Source organism: Eschrichtius robustus, chromosome 10 (genome assembly GCF_028021215.1).
Source record: "Eschrichtius robustus isolate mEscRob2 chromosome 10, mEscRob2.pri, whole genome shotgun sequence".
Lineage (NCBI taxonomy): Eukaryota > Metazoa > Chordata > Mammalia > Artiodactyla > Eschrichtiidae > Eschrichtius > Eschrichtius robustus.
In genome coordinates this window covers 6,810,581-6,829,251 of record NC_090833.1, presented here as the reverse complement: position 1 = coordinate 6,829,251, position 18,671 = coordinate 6,810,581, and the positions used below count along the sequence as shown (strand labels likewise).

The 18,671-nt window shown below is 56.1% G+C and overlaps 1 long non-coding RNA gene across 1 annotated transcript; it reads left to right on the top strand.

The window, feature by feature from the left end:
- Nucleotides 1-9,965: 9,965 nt before the first annotated feature.
- On the top strand, nucleotides 9,966-18,190 carry LOC137770731 (uncharacterized). Its single transcript, XR_011075216.1, has 3 exons — nucleotides 9,966-10,344; nucleotides 15,658-15,761; nucleotides 17,958-18,190. It is a non-coding gene; the product is annotated as an uncharacterized lncRNA (long non-coding RNA).
- Nucleotides 18,191-18,671: the final 481 nt, after the last annotated feature.

Sequence of the window (18,671 nt, the reverse complement as noted above, 5' to 3'; positions counted from 1 at the left end):
CCCTCCTCCTCTCCATCCTCCTTCAACCTCCCACCCTCCTCCCCACCCTCCTTCCTCTTCCTCCTTCCTCCATCCTCCCCCGCCCCTCCCGAGCTCAAGACAGTATTTTTAGCTCGCTGCTGTGCATTAGCGTGCCCGGGCGCTCCTGGTGAAGCCTGGCTGAGGCTTTATCTGTTGTGACAGCCCCAAGGGCAGCTGGCAGACTTTTCTCCCTCTTAAGTTTGGAGCGCGCTCCCTCTCCCGCGGGTCAGAGCCTCCGCTGGATGGGGGGGGCAGGGTCTCGGCCGGGTTTGGAGCCCCCACGCCGCGTCCGGGCCGAGAGCTTTCCTCTACCTCCCCCTCCCTGCCGCCTCCCCTCCCCAGCTCCCCCTCCTCCCGCCTCCTCCGCGGGCCTCCGGGCCTTTGTCTCTGGAAGACTCCGCCGCGGAGCCTGCCCGCCGCCGCACGCTGGGCTCCCGCGGCCCCGCAGCTCTTCCCTCCCTTCTCTCTTCATTTACTCCTTTCCTTGGGCTGCTTCTCTCAAGGTTCAGTCCCTCTCCGTTTGTGCCTCTCCTTGCTTGCCTCCATTTCCACCTCCCCCTTTCTCTCCTCTCCCCACACCCCTCCTCCCTGCCTTTAGGGAGTGGAACCGATCCCCGGGTTAGAGCACCGACCCCAGCCTCCTTGCCTGTCTCTGTTCCCTTCCGCCCTTGGCGGGTCCCTCCTGGACCGCAGCATGGGGGGATTGTGAAGGGACCCCGGGGCTTGGGGGTTCCTGGAGCCCCCTTCTCCAGGGTTAACCTTCAGGGGGGCCCACCTGGGTGCCCAAGCCTTTCCAGGACTCCCTAGGGTCCAGCCTGGCCCCAGTGGGATGTGCTGCTACCGGCTGGGAGCCCCCAAGACAGCCCTGCTCCTCCTGGGACTGCCCCGAGTGTCCCGTCCAGGTGGCAGAGTCCTCCTGTGGAGGGGCGGGGCAGGGAACTCTTCTCAAAAACCTAAGCGTACCCTTTGTGCATGGCACTTTACAGTTTCCATAGCTCTCTGTTCATTGCCACAGCAGCTGTGCACCACAGACCCAATTTTATTATCCCTCGCGATAGAGGAGGGGCCAGGCGCCCGGGGCACAGACACCCGGCCAGTCTGGGTCTGACACCCGCAGCCCATGCAGCCCAGGCCTTGCATCCCCCGAGCGCTGCCTTCTACACTAAGCTCAGCACCTTTCATGGGGGCTCTGAGCCCCAGAGAGGCAAAGTCCCTGCCCAAGGTCACACAGCCCAGGCTGATGCAGGGAGAAGCGGGGTTTGGGGGCTCAAGGGCAGGGAGCCTGAGGCCCTGAGGGATCCTACCGCCAGCCTTCTCGGCTGGAACCCTCACATGCCTGTCCTCTCCCCAGGGCAGCTGGGGGGTGGGGGCTGAGGGAGCCACCCTTTGGCCCCCTGCCTCCCCTAATCCCAGGGCTGACAAGGGATGTCATGTGGAGAAAGCCCTGGCCCATCTAAGACCCCCAGTCTCAGCCCGCATCCCCGCTCAGGGCCCCCAGCTGTACTCCGGGCACGGCTCCCGCCCCCCCTCCCTGTTCCCCACCTCCTCTCCCTTATCTTGGTCTCTCCCCATCCAGCCCTTCAGGGCTCTGCTTTCATGATTCTCTGATTCTCACTGCCAGGCTGGCCCCTCGCTGGTGTCCCTCTTTCCCTTCTGTCGCCTCCCCCTCTCTCTGAACTCCTCTCCCCAGCTTTCAAGCCTCCTCCTTCCCTCTGTGTGTTTGCGTTGCTGTCTCTCCCTGTCACCCAGCGCTCTGCTCAGGCTGGATCTCTCCCTCCCTCCCTCCCTCCCTCCCCCATCCGCTGTTTCTGCCTGCCCCAACACACACACACACACACACACACACACACACACACACACACGACACATGGAGACACACACACACACAGAGCCCTGCCCATCATCACTGCAGCAGTGATGGGGTGAGGACTGGCCCCAGGAAGAGGCAGTGAGAGGGGACCCCACGCCCCCAACTCCGGGAGTGCCTCCTGGCTCAGCCTAAGCTAAGCCTGGGGTGGGCTGGGGTTCCAGGCTCCAGCGGTTTGGCAGCGGCATTTTCTGAGGCTCTGGGGCAAGATTTACCCCTGACCAGGCTGAAGTTTCTGGAAGGCGGGATCCCCAGAGTGCCCTGCCAGTGGTCACCACGTTGCAGGGACCCAGCAGGGGAGGGCAGCTCGGAGGGCAGAGGGGTTAGGTCCGGGCTGGGACCCCAGAGATGGTAACAGCGAAGGACAGAGTAGCCAGGTGGCCACCAGGCCTGCCTCAGAGGCGCCTGGTCCTCCAGGCCCTGGGTCTACCCAGCGCGTGTGGACACGGCAGGCCTGCACTGAGGGCCTGCCACACCAGAGTTCTCAGGTCCCCTGCTCCCCTTCTCTTCCCCCTGTTCTCCTAGGTACATGGGAGCCTGGGCCCTGGAGTCCAACAGTCCTGGGTTCGAATCTCACCCCCTCTCACTAGCTGTGCAACTTTGGGGGTGACTAATTCCCTCCGCCAGGGCCTCGGTTTCTTCACCTGTAACACGGGGCTAATGCAGCTGCCCACCCTCAGGACTGTTGTGGGGACCTGGTGGGGCCCTCCGTGGGAGGCACCTGGCCCACCCTGGGCTTGGGCACCCTCGCGAGCTGCCATTCGCATGACCCCCGATTTCTCCGCCATCCTGCCAACACCAGCTGAGTGTCATCAGCCCTGAGTTGGCTCCTTGGCTCTAGCACTTGAGCAAGTCATCAGATTCATGAAGCCTCAGTTTTCTCCTCCATAAAATGGGGCTAATGATAGTCCAACCCTCCCTGGCTGCTCTGAGATCATCTGGGAATACTCTTAGCTCAGTGAGTGTTGAGGGTTCGAACGGGAGTGGCTGCCGATGGCTGTTTTGTTTTATCTGCTGCATGTTGTTCTAAATTTTCAGCCCGGCCTCCTGCCTTCCAGCCCGCAGGAAGTGTTCAGTCTGGGGCCTGGGGCTCAGGGGCCCTGTCCCACACAACCCTTTGTGTGCCGGGCAGAGGTTGCAGTGTGGAGGGACAGGGGGATGGGGCCTGTAAGAGCTGAGTCTGCGCCCCCCATGGCAGGGGCTGGTGCTTTGAGCCCCTCCTCAGCTCAGACACAGGCCCCTGGGTACTGGGAGGTTGTTCTGCTTGCGGGCCTGGCTTTGTCCCCAGATTGGCAGCTGACCAAGGAAAGGAGAGACAGAGGTTCGAGGGAGGGCCAAGAGGGGGAGGCGAGGGATGGGGAACAATGGTTCCGGAGCCCAGGAGCCCTGCCCGCTCTTCCCTCTGGATGATGGGGGAGCCGTCACATCACTGTGAGCAGGGGAGGGGGTGGGCCGGAGGACTCCCGGACTAAAGGAGTATCCGTCAGGACTTGGTCCCCAAAGTCACCATTCCAGCTCTGACAGTGAAACCCTCCTTTCTCTGGCTGTGCCTCCTTCCTCCCCATCACACCTGTACTTCTCGCTGACTTTCCATTTGTTTCTAAACCTTCAGCTCCTCGATGGAAGGCACTTGCTCTTATTCCCTGCTGTGTCCCTGGTACCGGTGCGTTGAGGAGTGACTAATAGTTGTCGAATGAATGAGAGAGCAAGTGAAAGAATGACTCATTGGGTGGCCAGGGGTCAGCCTGGCTCTTTCTAGATGATCAGACTCAGTGGTGCCAGAGCGCAGACGCTGCTGGGCCCTGGGTCTCCTTGAAGGCCATAGTTAGCCCCGCGGGGGACAGAACAGCCTGGTGCTTTAGGGCACAGCTGTGGAGTCAGCCCTGCCTGGTGCTTTAGGGCACAGCTGTGGAGTCAGCCCTGGGTTCAAGTTCTGACACTTAAGGTAGAGAAAGGGGGAAGCGCTGGGGGGCTGTTCCTCACCCTTTGTGGGCCTGGGCCAGCCCTCTCCTGGTGTCCACTGGGGTCACAGCCCCCACACACATTTCAGGTTTGTCGGTCATTGCTACCTCGATGTGCTTCTGGGTCCCCAGGGCTGCTTGCCTGGTGAGGCAAGGGCTCCTCACTCCCTCCTTTGGTTTATTTCCCTGTTTCACTTGCCTCTGGCCCAGCTTGCCTCCTCTTTGGGGCTGGTTTCTGTGGGCACTCGGCCCCCTGGCCGTGCCTGGTGCTGCCGGTCTAGCCCTCTCCCCTCCCCACCCTCCCAACACAAGAGCCTTTGCATCTGCTCTTCCCTCTGCTGGGAATGCCATTCCTCTTGCTCTTGGCTTGGCTGCTTCTGAGATGTCAGCCCCAACCACTCTACAGCGTGTGGCCTGATTACTCTCTTGAAAAAGCACACCGCTGCTCCGCTCCGTTGCACTTAGCACAATCTGTGAGCATCTTGTCACGCTGTTTCTCTTTGCTCGTCACCTGCCCGTCTCCTCCTTAGAAAGTCAGCTCCATGCCGGTTGGGCCAGGGTCTGGCTTGCTTGCCGTTGCCTCCCCAGTGCCTGCACAGTGCGTAGCATGAAAGAATCACTGCATTACCAGACCTTAGAGCGAGGTTTCGCATGCAGTGCAGACAACACTGAATGAATGGACAAACAAATGAGCTTACGATGGGACAAATAAGAGGATGGGCTTTGGAATTAGGCGGCCTGGGTTTGTACCCTCAACAGCTCCCACCCTTGGGCAAATCGCCTCTCTGCGCCTTAGTTTCCTCATCTGTAAAATGGGGATAACAGTAGTGATTACCTTGTAGTATGGTTGTGTGGATTTATTATTATTTTTTTATTGAAGTATAGTTGATTTGTAGTATCTTGTTAGTTTTAGGTGTACAGCACAGTGATTCAGTAATACATATATATATATTCTTTTTTTTAAATTAATTAATTTATATTTTGGCTGCGTTGGGTCTTCATTGCTGCTCGCGGGCTTTCTCTAGTTGCGGCGAGTGGGGGCTACTCTTCCTTGCGGTGCGCGGGCTTCTCATTGCGGTGGCTTCTCTTTGTTGTGGAACACGGGCTCTAGGCGCGTGGGCTTCAGTAGTTGTGGCACGCAGGCTTCAGTAGTTGTGGCTCGCGGGCTCTAGAGCGCAGGCTCAGTAGTTGTGATGCACGGGCTTAGTTGCTCCGTGGCATGTGGGATCTTCCCGGACCAGGGCTTGAACCTGTATCCCCTGCATTGGCAGGCGGATTCTTAACCACTGTGCCACCAGGGAAGCCCTATATATATGTATTATATATATTATATATATATATAAAATATATATTATATATATATATAATATATATATTATATATATATATTATATATATATATTATATATATATATATATATTCTTTTTCAGACTCTTTTCCCTTATAGGTTTTACAAAATATTGAGTAGAGTTCCCTGTGCTGTGCAGTAGGTCCTTGTTGGTTATCTATTTTATATATAGTAGTGTGTATATGTTAATCCTAACCTCCTAATTTATCCCTCCCCGCCCCTTTCCCCTTTAGTAACCATAAATTTGTTTTCTATGTCTGTGAGCCTCTTTCTGTTGTGTGGATTAAAAGACAACATCTGATAGCTCTAAGTGCACAATATGTGAGTATCAAATAGGCTTTTCCGACATACCGTGTCCAAATGCCAACTCTTGATTCCACCCCCCGCCACCCCCGCTCCCCCCGCACTTCTCCTGTAGTCTTCTTCCATCTCAGGAAATGGTACCTCCCACCTTTTGTGACACTGCAGTCATCCTTGACGTTTTTCTTTCTTCTACGCCCACATCCAGTCCTTTGGCCAATCCTGATGGCTCTACTTGAAATAAACCCTGAATCCGGCCATTTCTATCTCTCCCACTGTTGCTGTCCCCAACCAGACCATCACCGACTCTCACCAGGACTCCATCAGCTCCCAACTTCTCCAGCTTCTCTCTGGCTCCTTCAGGCTGTGATCCACTCAGACACCAGAGAGATTCTTTAAAAATGCATTAGCCCCTGGCTTGCTGTCCCCGCACCCCCATTGGCTTCAGGTATACCTAGAGAAAAGCTGAGCACCCCCCTTCCCATGAGACCTGCACGTGCTGCGTCCCCCAGCCCTCAGGGCACCAGGATGTACGACCTCAGGGCCTTTGCACTTGCTGTTCTTCCGCCCAGGACCACTCCTCCCGGCTTTGCACAGGGCTCACTCCCTCCCTTCACCCAAGTCTCAGTCCATTGTCACCTCCTCACCGCCCTGACCTCCCTTTCCAAATTCCAGCCCTTTTGTTCTCTGGCGTAGCCCCTCACCCTGTTTTCTTTCTGACTTGTCTTGCTCTCTGGCTCTTGTATTGCCCTGTTTCTTTGTCTCTTTCTTCCCTAGCACGTGAGCTGCCCAAACTCAGGAACTGTGTCTTTGCTGTCCGCTGCCTCCTGGTGCCTGGGACAGTGCCTGACAAGAACATGTGCTTGTTGATTGCCATGATGGGACAAATGAATGAGTGGGTGCTATTAAGATCATTCTTGCTCTGCAAAAGCTGGAGAGAGATAAGCTGAGGAGGGAGTTAATGTGATTGTGTCTCATAAGAGAAAATCCAGTGGCCTGACCCTGCCTGTCTTCTGCCAGAGACCAGTGGGCTTTCTGTGGTCGGGGCTCAGTCTGCCTGCTGCTATGGTTACCAGGCGCCACGGGCTCCGGAAGAAAGGCAAGGCCAGTCTGACTCTGCTATTCTACTCAGCTTGTCACACATGTTCCCTGAGTGGCCCAGGTGGCCGCCCCCACCTTGTCTTGGCTCCATTGTGCCTGTGGGAGAGAGGAGGGAGAGGCTGGGTGTTCTGTAAAACTGTCCCCGCTCAATCCGCACAGGTTGAGGACCAACTCACGCGTCAGCAGCCCACGGTCCCTGCCCTCAGGGAGGTTTCTGGCAGCTGGGAGGGGCCAGGAGACCAGCCCCGGCTTAGCTGTGTATAAAAATAGCATGCACTCTACCGTGGGAGGGAGGACGCAGGCCCCCGGGGAGCCAGTGGGAGCGCTCTCCTGCCCCTCCTTCCTGCTGCACACTCGCCCGGATGCAACCCCCTGGCCTGAGGCGGCTGGGCTCCTACTTCCGTGGCGCTGGAATCCCAGATTCTCAGCACCCTGGAGCGAAGCAGCGTCTTCTGTAACAGCAGGCCCAACCCGAGGCCAAGGCCAAGAGGTTAAAGGGTTTGCTGGAGGCCTCGCAGCAGGTATGGCAGCGCTTCCGGAAGGGTGTCTGGCTCTTCCCATGGCGCTAACTTAGCAGTGATGTCCTGGAATCATCTTTCTCATTTCTCTGCTCCTTCAGCTGGACACTCCAACCCAGCTCTTCACTGCAGAGAACACTCCTGAGCTCCAGAAAGCCTTGGGAACTGACCACAGCTCCCTAAGGAGCTCCTGCAGACTTTGGGGGGTCCAGGGCTGAGGCCTATTACCTTCACCGTCACTATCACTCTCATCTCCATCACCACCATCAACTCCATCACTACCACCGTTAGGGGGTGAACTGTGTCCCCCCAAAAGACATGTTGAAGTCCTAACTCCCCAGTACCTGAGAATGTGACCTTATTTGGAGATAGGGTCTTTACAGAGGTAATCAAATTAGGATGAGGTCAGTAGGGTGGGACCTAATCCAATAAGACTGCTGTCCTTATAAAAAGGGGAAATGTCGACACAGAGACAGATACACACAGAGGGAAGACAATGTGAAGGGAGAATGCCATGTGAAGACAGAGGATTGGAGGATTGGGGTGATGCGTCTACAAGCCAAGGGATGCCTGAGCTACCAGAAGCCAGGAGAGAGGCCGGGGATGGTTCCTTCCCTAGAACCCAGTTTGTGATACTTTGTTAGGCAGTCACTATCAGCATCACCTTCACCACCATTATCATCACTGTGGCATCGAAGCCAGCATCACCACTGTATTAGTTTCCTGTGGCTGCATAACAAATCACCACAAACCTGGTGGCTTAAAACAAGATTATTCTCTGAGTTCTGCAGGCCAGAAAGCCGAAATCAAGGTGCCAGCAGGGCTGTGTTCCCTCCCGAGACTCTGGGAAGAATCCTTCCTTTCTATTCCAGTTTCTGGTGGCTCCAGGTGTTCCTTGGCTTGTGGCTGCATCAGTCCCATCTCTGCCTCAGCCTGCACATGGCCTTCTCCTCTTCTGTGTCCTTGCCCTCTGTCTCCTATAAGGACACTTGTGATGACATTGAGGTCCACCTGGGTAATCTAGGATGATCGGATCTCAATATCCTTCACATCTACAAAGAACCTTTCGCCAAATAAGGTCACATTCACAGGTTCCAGGGATGAGGATGGGGACATATCTTTTGCGGGGGCCACCATTCAACCCACTACAACCACCAGTATCACCACTGCCAACAGCATCATTGCCAACATCAGTTAAGTACTAGTATGTACCAGGCCTTAGTCCAGGTGCTTTTCCTGTACCATCTCTTTTATTCCTTAAGACAAAGGTAGGGCGGGTACTGTTATTATCCCCATTTAACACATGAGGAAATTGAGGCTCAGAGAGAAGAATTCACTTGTCTAAGGTCTCCCTTAAAACCCAGGCAGTCTGACTTCAGTGCCTCCTGCCTCACCATAGTTGTCCTGCCCCACCCCCACCCTGTTCCTGAACTTCTGATCGTACAGATAATTCCATGGAAGAATCAGAGTGGGGCAATGAGCACCTGAATGGGAGGCAAGGCCCCTGGGTTCTGGTCTAGGTTCTGCCACTAGTTAGTAGTAGTCAGGTCTCTTCCCCTCGCTGGGCCTCAGTTCGCCCATCTGTAAAACAGGAAAGCAGTTGGTGTGGATAATCTCCAAGATCCTCCCAGCTCTGAAGTTCTGTGATGCTGCGTGTCATCTGACAATTCAGTTCTATTCAAACGCTGCCCATGGGTACGACTCTCACACCAGCTCAACTCTCTAAACCTGCTACCTACTGCCAGAGATGGGTTTGCTTGGAAGGCTGGCGGCAAGTGCTGGTGATAGAGATGGGAAGGGCGGTGCTGTTTTCCCACCTTTCCCTCTGCCTTTCCACACCACCAGCCAGGCTGGCAGCAAGCTGCTGAGGAAGGACTAGGGGGTGCGGGTACAGTCTTCTCTTGCAGCTCAAGACTTTTGATTCATACGTTCAGGGAGGGCTCCGAAGCTGAGAGCTCTGCGTGGATGCTGGGAACAGAGCTGAAGATAACTTGATTTTGCTGCCACACCCCAGGCCCAGAGGCCTTAGTGGAGAACTGGCCCTCATGCTAGACTCCAGAGTATGCAGAAACCATCCTGGGGCCAAAAAAGCCCTTGTTGATCATCTAAGGCCAAGAGACTGGGAGGGGCTGCAGTGACCAAACCCCAAGCCTCCTGCCCTTGGAAGGGGAAAAAAAAACACAAAACAGCCTGAGGAGAGTCTCTGAAAGTTCAGTTTCCAAACCTGGTCTGTTCATTAGGGGTCGTTTGTTTATAAGTATAAACATTTTTTAAAAGTCCTTTTTATAGTGTGAACTCAGGCCTTTTTCCTCTGGCTTTTTCCTCTGCTTCTCTGTCCAGAGCACAACTGTGCATTTCAGCTAATAATTATTCAAGAGTGGGGAGTTAAGTTAGGGACAGAATTGCAAACTTTAATTAGCAGGTGAGATTAACATCCCAGCAGGGACTTCGGGGGTGGGGCATCCTTCAGGCCCATCTGATCCCCTTGGACACACCCCAGACAAACCCCCCCAAGTTGAGGGCTCCCGGTGGGGTAAGCCGGAGTCAGACCAGCCAGGGTTTACACCCGCCGAGTTAATCTCCCCTCGCCGGGCCTCCAGCTGAGCCTCACCCTCTTCCAAGGCCCTGAGTCCAAGCACTGGCTCTGCTCCCCTGCCTCTGCTGGTTTTGTCCCCGCAGGTGTTTGAGCAGAATGAAAACTGGCTGTGTGACCCTGGGCCAGTTGCTCACCCTCTCAGGGTACAGGAGTCTAAGTGGGGCGGTTTGTTGGAAGCCAAGCCCCAGGCCGGTGGAGGAATTCGGCCCTCCTCCCGGGCACACCCAGGGCTCACGCGCCGCCAGCCTGCCGTTGCTGGGTTCAGACAAGGCTGAGAATTTTCTGGTCTTTATCTGGTTTAGTTTTGAGTGCTTCCAGCGGCAGCGGGGCCGTTCCACCACAGTCCCCAGGAAATTGGTCCACGTAGGACGGAGCCTTCCCGAGAATGAAGTCATCTGTTCCTTTTTTATTTTTTGTTGCCTTTTCTCCTTCAGCACGAGTCACCCGGCCTCTGCAGTCTCTCCCCGCGAAAACACGGCCCGCGAGGGGGTCAGCCGGGCTGGCTGGGGGAAGGAGCGAGGAGAGAACCCCACAGGCCGGGGCTGCCCGGGGCGCCCCCTCGCCGCCCCAGATCTTTGCCCAGCGCCCGCCTCCCGTTCCCACCCGCGACTTCCCCGGGACCGCCCGAAAGGTGAGCTCCCGGTAGGCTGCCCGCGCTCCGGCGCGGCCAGCTCGGCAAACAATAACAGTAAATAACGCTCCCTTGCCAACGTAATAAAAACGGAAACGGTTACAATGTTTCTTAATAGGCGTCCCCCATCAATCTCCCTCCCTCTCTAGCTCCCCGGCCGCGGGCACCGGCAGGGCGGGGCGGGGCTGGGAGGAGGGGAAACCGGGGCGCGCGGGAGGGGGCCCCGTGCCGGAGGGGGAGAACGCCGGGGGGAGAGCGGGAGCACAGCAAGTGAGAGACGAGGGGGCGCGGGCGACCGGGGTCACGCGCGCCAGCCGAGCCGGGAAGCGGCCGCGGTGAGTAACACCGTTGCCATGGCGACGTGGCCGCGAGGAACAGGAAGCGGCAGAAATAGCAGCCGCCGCGGCCAGCGCGCCCGGCCCCTCCCCCCGCGAGCCGGTTGCCACGGAGACCGGCCGGAGCGAGGCTGCGCGGGCGGCGGCGGCCTCCTGCGCCCCGGCCCGCGCATGCGCCCCGGGCCAACCCCGCGCGACGGCCGCGGGAGCAACCAGCCCCGGCGCCGCCCGGACCCCGAACCTGCCTGACCGCCGGCTTGGGTGGAAAAAAAAAAAAAAAAAAGCAGAAGTGTTTGCTGTTTGCCTTTGTAAAGCAGCCCCGCCTTTGTTCCTGGCGGATTCGCTGGTTTCCAGGCGTTGAAGGCGGGGTGCCCAGGGGGAGGGACACGTCAGCCAGCGGTCCCAAATGTTTTCTGAGCGCTAGGCGCTGGGTCGCGTGCGGGACGCCGAGGGGACGCGGTACACCGGCCCTGCCCTCCCGGAGGCCCGGCCTGGGATGGTCTAACTAGGCTCCGGGGCTGACCTTGGCTGCCTGAAGCCCTCTCAGCCTGACCTCCCCATCGGGAGAGGGGGGACTTTTTCCAGGTGATGCCCGGAGGTCCCCCCACCTCTGTGTTGCCTGCTCCCTTTCCCCTCATATCACCTTCCCCAGATTCTAACCCGCAGAGATCACAGAGGGAGAAATAAAATCCTGCCAAGCCCCAGGCTCCCTCTCCACTCTCTGTTCACCAGAAAACTATGAACAGTCCACCCCCTGCCCCTCACCCCACCAAAAAAAAAAAAAAAGTTGAGGGAAACCTAAATGTTTCACAAACAAAAGCCACTCGGCAACAACTTGTTTATGTGGAAGCCTGGCTGCAGCCTTGCACGTCTGAGGCAGTGTGTGTGTGTGTGTGTGTGTGTGTGTGTGTGTGTGTTTTGGGGGGAGGGAGGGGACATGAACATCTCTGAGGCTGTTTGTGCAGGATTTTTTTCTCTCCAGATTTTGTTTGTTTTTAATAAGGGTCAGAGGTCTGGGCTTCTGTGGGGAAGGAGGAAGGGTCATCTCGGATGGACAGGCCAGGAGGTCCCAGGAGGACAAGTCAGGGGGCCTGTGTGCTGGGGCGGAGGCCAGAAGCCAGAGCCTCCCCATCTGGCACAGCTCCTGGCAGGCAGGGGGGTGTCAGTGGGTGCCAGGCTTTCTGGGCTGCTCCCCAGGGTATGGCCCCAGAGAGGGCCCAGGCCAAGGACTCGAACCTGTCTCCCCTGGCCAGGACCTCTGTCATTTCTCCAGCCCCTGCCCTGGCCACATTGGCCAAAAGAGAAGGCAAGCAGAGCAGCCCAGGTCTCTGAGGTTTTCTATAATGGAAATGAGAAGCTTTTGTTTTTTGTATGGGGCTGACTTAGATTTTCAGCATCCAGGCTGACCAGATGGGAATGTAGGGAGCGCGTGTGCACGCAGAGGGGGACTTGCTGCTTCAAATCTCCTCCCCACCCCACCACCATCCAGCCTCCTTCCCCGGTGTGGCCTTGTGCAGGCTGATGGGTTTCTGGCCACTCAGCGTGGGCAGAGCTAAGGAGAGTGGGAGGGGCTGGAGTGATGTTCCTTGCCCCCTCTTCCCTCCCTCTTTTGATATGCGGGAGAGGGGCCCCAGCCCTGAAGGGGAGGCTTGACTGATGATCAGAACACTTCAGGTCCACCATGGCCGACTTACCATCATATTTATCCCTCGTCTTCTTGGAGGAGGAAAGAAATACATGGAAGGGAGCTAGGAGCAGTTGGTACAATAAAGACAAGCTGCCGCCTCTGTTCAGAGGGCAGTAGCATGTGCTGAGAACCAGGGCTTCAGAACCAGTCCTGGTGGTGAACTGCCTTGGCCCCCCCAAAGCTTGTAGCTCTGGACAATAAGGACAATGCAGTGCCTACCTCGAAAGTTGTGACGGTTCCATTAAGTTATGCATAAACGCTCTTAGCACGGCGCCAGGCACAGAGTAGGTGCTCAGAACATGGCAGCTCTTATTGGAGCTGGAAGAGGTTTACCACTCTCCCTGGTATGACTCAGGATTGCCGCCTTGGGCCCTGAGGTCCATCTTTGGCACAAGCTCTGCCACCAACCAACTATACAGTCTGAGGCAAGTCACTTACCTTCTTGAGGCCTCAGTCTTCCCATCTGGCAAATGGGAAGATAATAATCACAACAGCCACTGATGGGGAACTTACTCTGGGCCAGGCACTACCCCAAGGTCTGTGCATTTCTTTATCTAATTTAGCCTTCAAACAACCCTGAGAGGTTAGTACCATGGTGATCCCAGTTTCACAGGTGAGTGGACAGAGCCTTAGAGAGGTGAAATCACTTGCTGGGGATTACCCAGCTAGAAGGTGGTCCGGAACGCAAAGTTGGTCAGATTGTCCTGCATCCCGAGATCAAGCTTTGGGTTGTTTGTATTACTACCATTCTCCCTACCTTCCTGCTCATCCTCTGACCTTTTCTGTGGCTCGGACCACAGCCCTCCTTCTGCATCTGCACCCTGGGCTTCAGCCATTCTGGCTCTCCTGAGACTGGTAGGGACCCAGCCCTTTCGGTGGGAGACACCCTCAGGGGTACATCTGCTTTAGGAGAGCCAGGTGGGCCCCACACAGGCCCTGTGGTCAACCTGGCAGCTCACACCAGTTCTCCCACTGTTTTTGTCCCACCCTGCTATATTTATACGGAAGTGTTGGGGTCCCTTATACTTCCAGGTGGACGTGTGGCATCCAGATGGTGCAGTTAATCGAGCTGGAAGCCATAAATCTCCGTTATTGTCCCAGCTCCTCCTCCCCTCTGCTGTGCTGTCACTTCAAGGCACTGGTGGGAGAGGCACCCCACCAGCCCCGCCCACCCGCCCCAGGCTTTGTTCCCACTCTGTAGCCAGGCAGGAAATGGCCCAGTTGTGGCGTCCACTGCCTCCATGTGAATCCTGGCCCTGTCCCTTCCAGGCAGCGAGGCTTTGGCCAAGCACTTAATCATCCCGGTACCCTCAGTTTCCTCTTCCATAAACTCAGGATGGTCACAGCACCTGCCTGTCCCACCAGATGGCCGATGTGTAATGAGCGCTCCTCCCTGCCCAGCTCCCAGAGGGTCCTCAGGATGTCACTGGTTGTAGCGAGCGCTTACTCCGTGCTGGGTGATGTCATGCATTAGCTCAATGAATTGTCAAACAAGCACATTATTACCCCATTTTACAGGTGAGAAAGCTGCGACGCACGAGAAGGGAAGTGAGTTGCCCAAGGCCACATAGCCAATTAGCAGGGGAACTGGGATTAAACCAGGCAGGTCTGTGCGGCTCTAAAGCCCCTGATGTAACCCCAGGTTCCTGGCCCTCCCCACTGGAGCCCCTGTGGGGCTCTCCACCAAGGTCTGCAGTAACAGCATCGTTAACCCTGCTCAGAGCTGCTTCTATAACCCAGGCATGAGAGACACTGGGTTAATAGGTCCTTAATGAAGCCAGAAGAGACATCTGTATCTTCCCGGGGCAGGGACCAAGGAGCCAGGTGCAGTAGACAGGTCCTAATGAAAATGCTGGGGAGGGGGAGGGGCCATGGGCGAACTGCCTGCTCTTGTGTCAAAGTCAGTCCTCTCACCCTGAGTCACTGGATGCCTCCCATGTAGGGGACAGTCACCCATCACTCATTCCACCCTTTCTTTCTTCCTTTTATCCATCCAGTCACCCACCCACCCATCCACCTGCCCTTCCATCCATCCATCCATCCATCCACATATCCTTCCTCCCTCCCATCCTTCTCTCCATCCTTCCACCAACCCATCCATCCACCTACTCATTCACTCACTTCCTTCCTCCCCCCCACTCTCCCTCCCACTCTTCGTTCGTTCCTTCCTTCCTTCGTTCCTTCCTTCCCTCCTTTCCTCCTTCCTTACATTCATCCATTGTTTACTGAGCACCCATCTTAAGCCAAACCTTACATTAGGTGCCTAGGGTCCCTCCCTCCGAGGGCCTCAAATTCTAAAAAAGACATAAACAACTAACTATGCACGCACAGGATGCCAGGAGATGAGAGGGCATTGTGGGGACTCTGACACTGGGCTCTGCAGACCCACCTCAGCCAAACTCTCTGGGTGACCTTGGGCAGGTCACACCCCCCCCCAGAGGGCCACTCTCTCCCAACCTGTACAAATAAGGGCCCTGTGATCTCCCCTATTCTGCAATTCTAAAATTCTAAGCAGGATGAGGAAACTCCTAATTAACTTGTTCCCACCCTAGTCCCTAGGACCTGCCCTCAACACCCTTCAAGTCCCCAGATGGAGGCCCGGGTCTACTTTAACTGACCCAGAGAATGAAAGACAAGCTGGGGCTGGGGGGCTGGGGGGCTGGGGCAAAGTGCTGGACCAGGAGGCAGGAGACCAGGTGACGTGTGGCCAAGGGAGATGACTTCCCAGGTGGTCCCTCAAGTCGGTTGAAGAGCCTTAGAGGACTCAGGGAACCTCAGATGTTGGGGTCATTGCTATTATTGTTATGGTCATGTTGTTACAATGAAGGGAGCTGGTCTCGGGGGACTGGCTTTGGGAGGTGTTATTCATTCAACAGTCACCGTTTATTCACTCACTCACTCAACAAATGTTTATCACTGTGACCTGTGCCATGTACTGGGCCCCAGGCCAGGTGCTGGGACAGATACAAGATCAGACTAGACCTAAAATCTGGGAAGAGTGGTGAACAGGTGTCGCCTTGGTTGCCAACTCCACACTTGGTAAAGCCTGTGTTGAGAAGCCTGTGTTGAGAAGGATTGTGAGGCTTATAGGGAAAGAGTGCTGTGATCAATTAGTCATGTCTGCCATGAGCACAGAAAGGGAAGCAAGACCAGTGTATTTGCCAGTGTTAACACTGAAGAACAGGAAGAACCTCAGACAGGAGACCCTTTTGACCCTTTTGGCTAGTTTGTGACTAGCCTGGTACACAAACTTGGGCAAGTCACTGACCTACTGCCTGCCTCTTTTTACAGATGCTGATAGGAGACTCTGCAGTTTTAGAGACAGAAGGAGCTAGAGCAGGACAGCCCAGCCTTCCTGTTTGAACTCCTGCTCTGGGTGGACGTGAGGATCAAATGTGAGATTCCCCTACGTGAAAACACAGGGCTGTCAGTAAATGCGTGGCGGGGTGGGAGACCAGGAGCCCAGCAAAGCCGGTCCCCAGCTGCTCCGCTGACTGTCCTTGTCTGGAACTCAGCTTCTCCACGTGCACAATAAGGAGGACAGACAGGGGAAATCCTGAAGAGTTTCCCAAATCTGCTGTCGTCTGATGTCTGTAATGCTGAGGCCCTTGGTGGGGGTGGGGGTGAGGGAGAGAATGAAAGAGAACCTCTGGAGGCAAGATGGTGGAAAGGAACTCTCCAGTACTCTTGGCAGTGTCCGAGACCCTACCCCTCCGAGGGCAGCTGGAGGCTGGGAAGGAAGTGGGGAAGGGGCGTGGGGCTGCTACAGCACCCGAGGGGAGGCCACCTCTGCTGGGTTCGTTCTGAGGGTTGTTCAGCTCCACTGTGGGTCACTTCCCAGGTGTACCCCATAGATGCCATCCCTGAGCGAGGAAGGAAAGAGGGAAGAGAGTGGGCAATGTGGGGACCCAGGAAGGGTTGGAGGGGCTGAGACCCCTGACTGGTGGGAGTCTGTGTCCCCTGGCAGTGATGGCCCCCCGGCCCCAGGGAGAGCGAGCTGGGGCAGAAGACTCAGGCCAAACCCCGGTGTTTAGCAAAGAGCAGAAGAAAGACAGGGGCAGATCCCTGGAAGGCCTGGAGCCACCAGTGGACCTTGAAAACAGACCTGCCAAGTTTCCACAAGCCTGACTCGGGGGTTTGGAGCATCAAGACTGTATGACCCACCCACTCCCCTTTAAAATCCCTCGTGGTTCCCAGCTGTGTTAAGGTGAAGTCCGAACTCCTTAGAGGCGGGACATGCTGCTGGGTGAGAACTGGGAGCCTGGATCCAAGTCCCAGACCAGCCACTGTCAGATGTGTGACCACCAGCCACTTACCTAACCTCTCTGGGCCTCAGTTACCTCCTCTGTCCATGGGGATGATAATAGTATTCACGTAATGGGATTGTTGGAGGAGTCAGTGAACCTCAGTGCTTGCGATGGGCTTAGCGTGGTGCTGGACACATTATAACTGTTCGATAGCAGATGGCATTGTTGTCATTATTGACTCGAAGACTTGGCAGAGCATGACACAGAAGGCCTCGACCGCATGAAGCCAGGTCTGCCTCTCCTGTCTCATCAGCTCCAGCCACTGGACTCCACTCCGACTGCAACGAGCTGCTCTGTCCTCCCAGCACGCCATGTTCTTTCATGTCAGGCCTCCGGGCCTTTGCTCGTGCTGTGCCCTCTGCCAGGAGCGCCCTTTCCTCTCCACGCTGCTCTCAGACCCCAGTCAGTTGTCAGTTGCTCTGGGAACCACCCTCCCAGTGAGTTGCTTGGCATCCTCTATGCATTCAGAGTTTCGTGCACACGCGGCCCCGTGGCCATTGCCCATGTGGCGTCCATGTTTCCCTCCCACCTGACTCTCCTGCTGCAGCCCGTCCCCAAGCTGTGAGCACTCACAGCAGACGCAGACCCCTCCCCGCTCCTGCGCCTCTTCTCCCTTATCAAAGAGAAGCAGGATGCCTGAGCGCCTCTCTGATGATTCCCGTGGGAGAAGTTTCTATGAAATGCTGGGGCCTCCAAGTTAGAGCTCAGCACAAGGGGGAGGGTCAGAGAGCCCCCCACCACCTGCCCTCCCACCCCAGCCCCTGCACCTCTCCTAGCCCCTCCCCTGCTTATCTCCACTGCCTTCTACTCCTGGCCTGGGCAGAGCGACTGATCTCTGGGATTGAGTGGGGAATGGAGAACAGGGGGTAGATGGGCAACAGATACGCACCCAGGTCCTACTGGAGCTGCTGGGGTCAGAGAGGATGCCCCCTCACTGCCCCGTGAGCTGTCTGCAGTGCGGGGGCAGCCGGGTGGGGGGGTGCTCTGTGGCCAGCCCTGGCTGGGCTCTTGTCCCCACTGTTCTCACTGTGTCCCTGTCTGGCCACTAGGCCTCTTTCTGCCACTCACTGCAAGGCAGCCAGATCTCCCTATCCTGGCAGAGGGACGGCTCTTTCTACCGTCTGGCTGGATGCTCTACTCCCAGCCACCTGCCCCAGACCGAGGGCCTCTGCAGGATGCTCAAATTGAACGAAGTCCATTTGGCAGATGAGAGAGCTGAGGCCCAGGGAGGGAAAGGGGTGTGTCTGAGGTGACAGGGTGAACCCAGTGTTTTTTTTTCTGTAGCTCACTGCCCTGCCAGGAGAGGAGAAGACCTACAGACCTTGGCTTTGACCTTGAGGAAATGGAAAAACTTGGACCTTAAAGACAGATTTCCATGGCTAAGACATGGGCAGGCTGTGTGACCTTGGGCACGTTACCTAACCTCTCTGAACCTCATGTGCTAGTGAGGATTCAGTGAGCTGACAACTGTACAGGGCCTAAAAGGCCTCCTGGCATGGACTAATCTCTCAGTAAACAGGTGCTTTCTTTTTTTTTTTTTTAAATAAGTTTTTTTTTTTTTTAATTTTATTTATTTATTTATTTATTTTTGGCTGTGTTGGGTCTTCGTTTCTGTGTGAGGGCTTTCTCCAGTTGCGGCAAGTGGGGGCCACTCTTCATCGTGGTGCGCGGGCCTCTCACTGTCGCAGCCTCCAGACGCGCAGGCTCAGTAGTTGTGGCTCATGGGCTTAGTTGCTCCGCGGCATGTGGGATCTTCCCAGACCAGGGCTCAAACCCGTGTCCCCTGCATTGGCAGGCAGATTCTTAACCACTGCGCCACCAGGGAAGCCCCGGCGCTTTCTTACGATTCAGGAGCAGGTAAGCCTCACCTTGAACAAATGCAGCCGACGAAATTTGTTTTTATTAGACGTGGTCATTCCCCTGCCCTTTTTTATGTTATGGGAAAATCCTCAATGTTGTAAAAGGAACCACTGCAGGTTTGTCTGGGTATAGTCATGG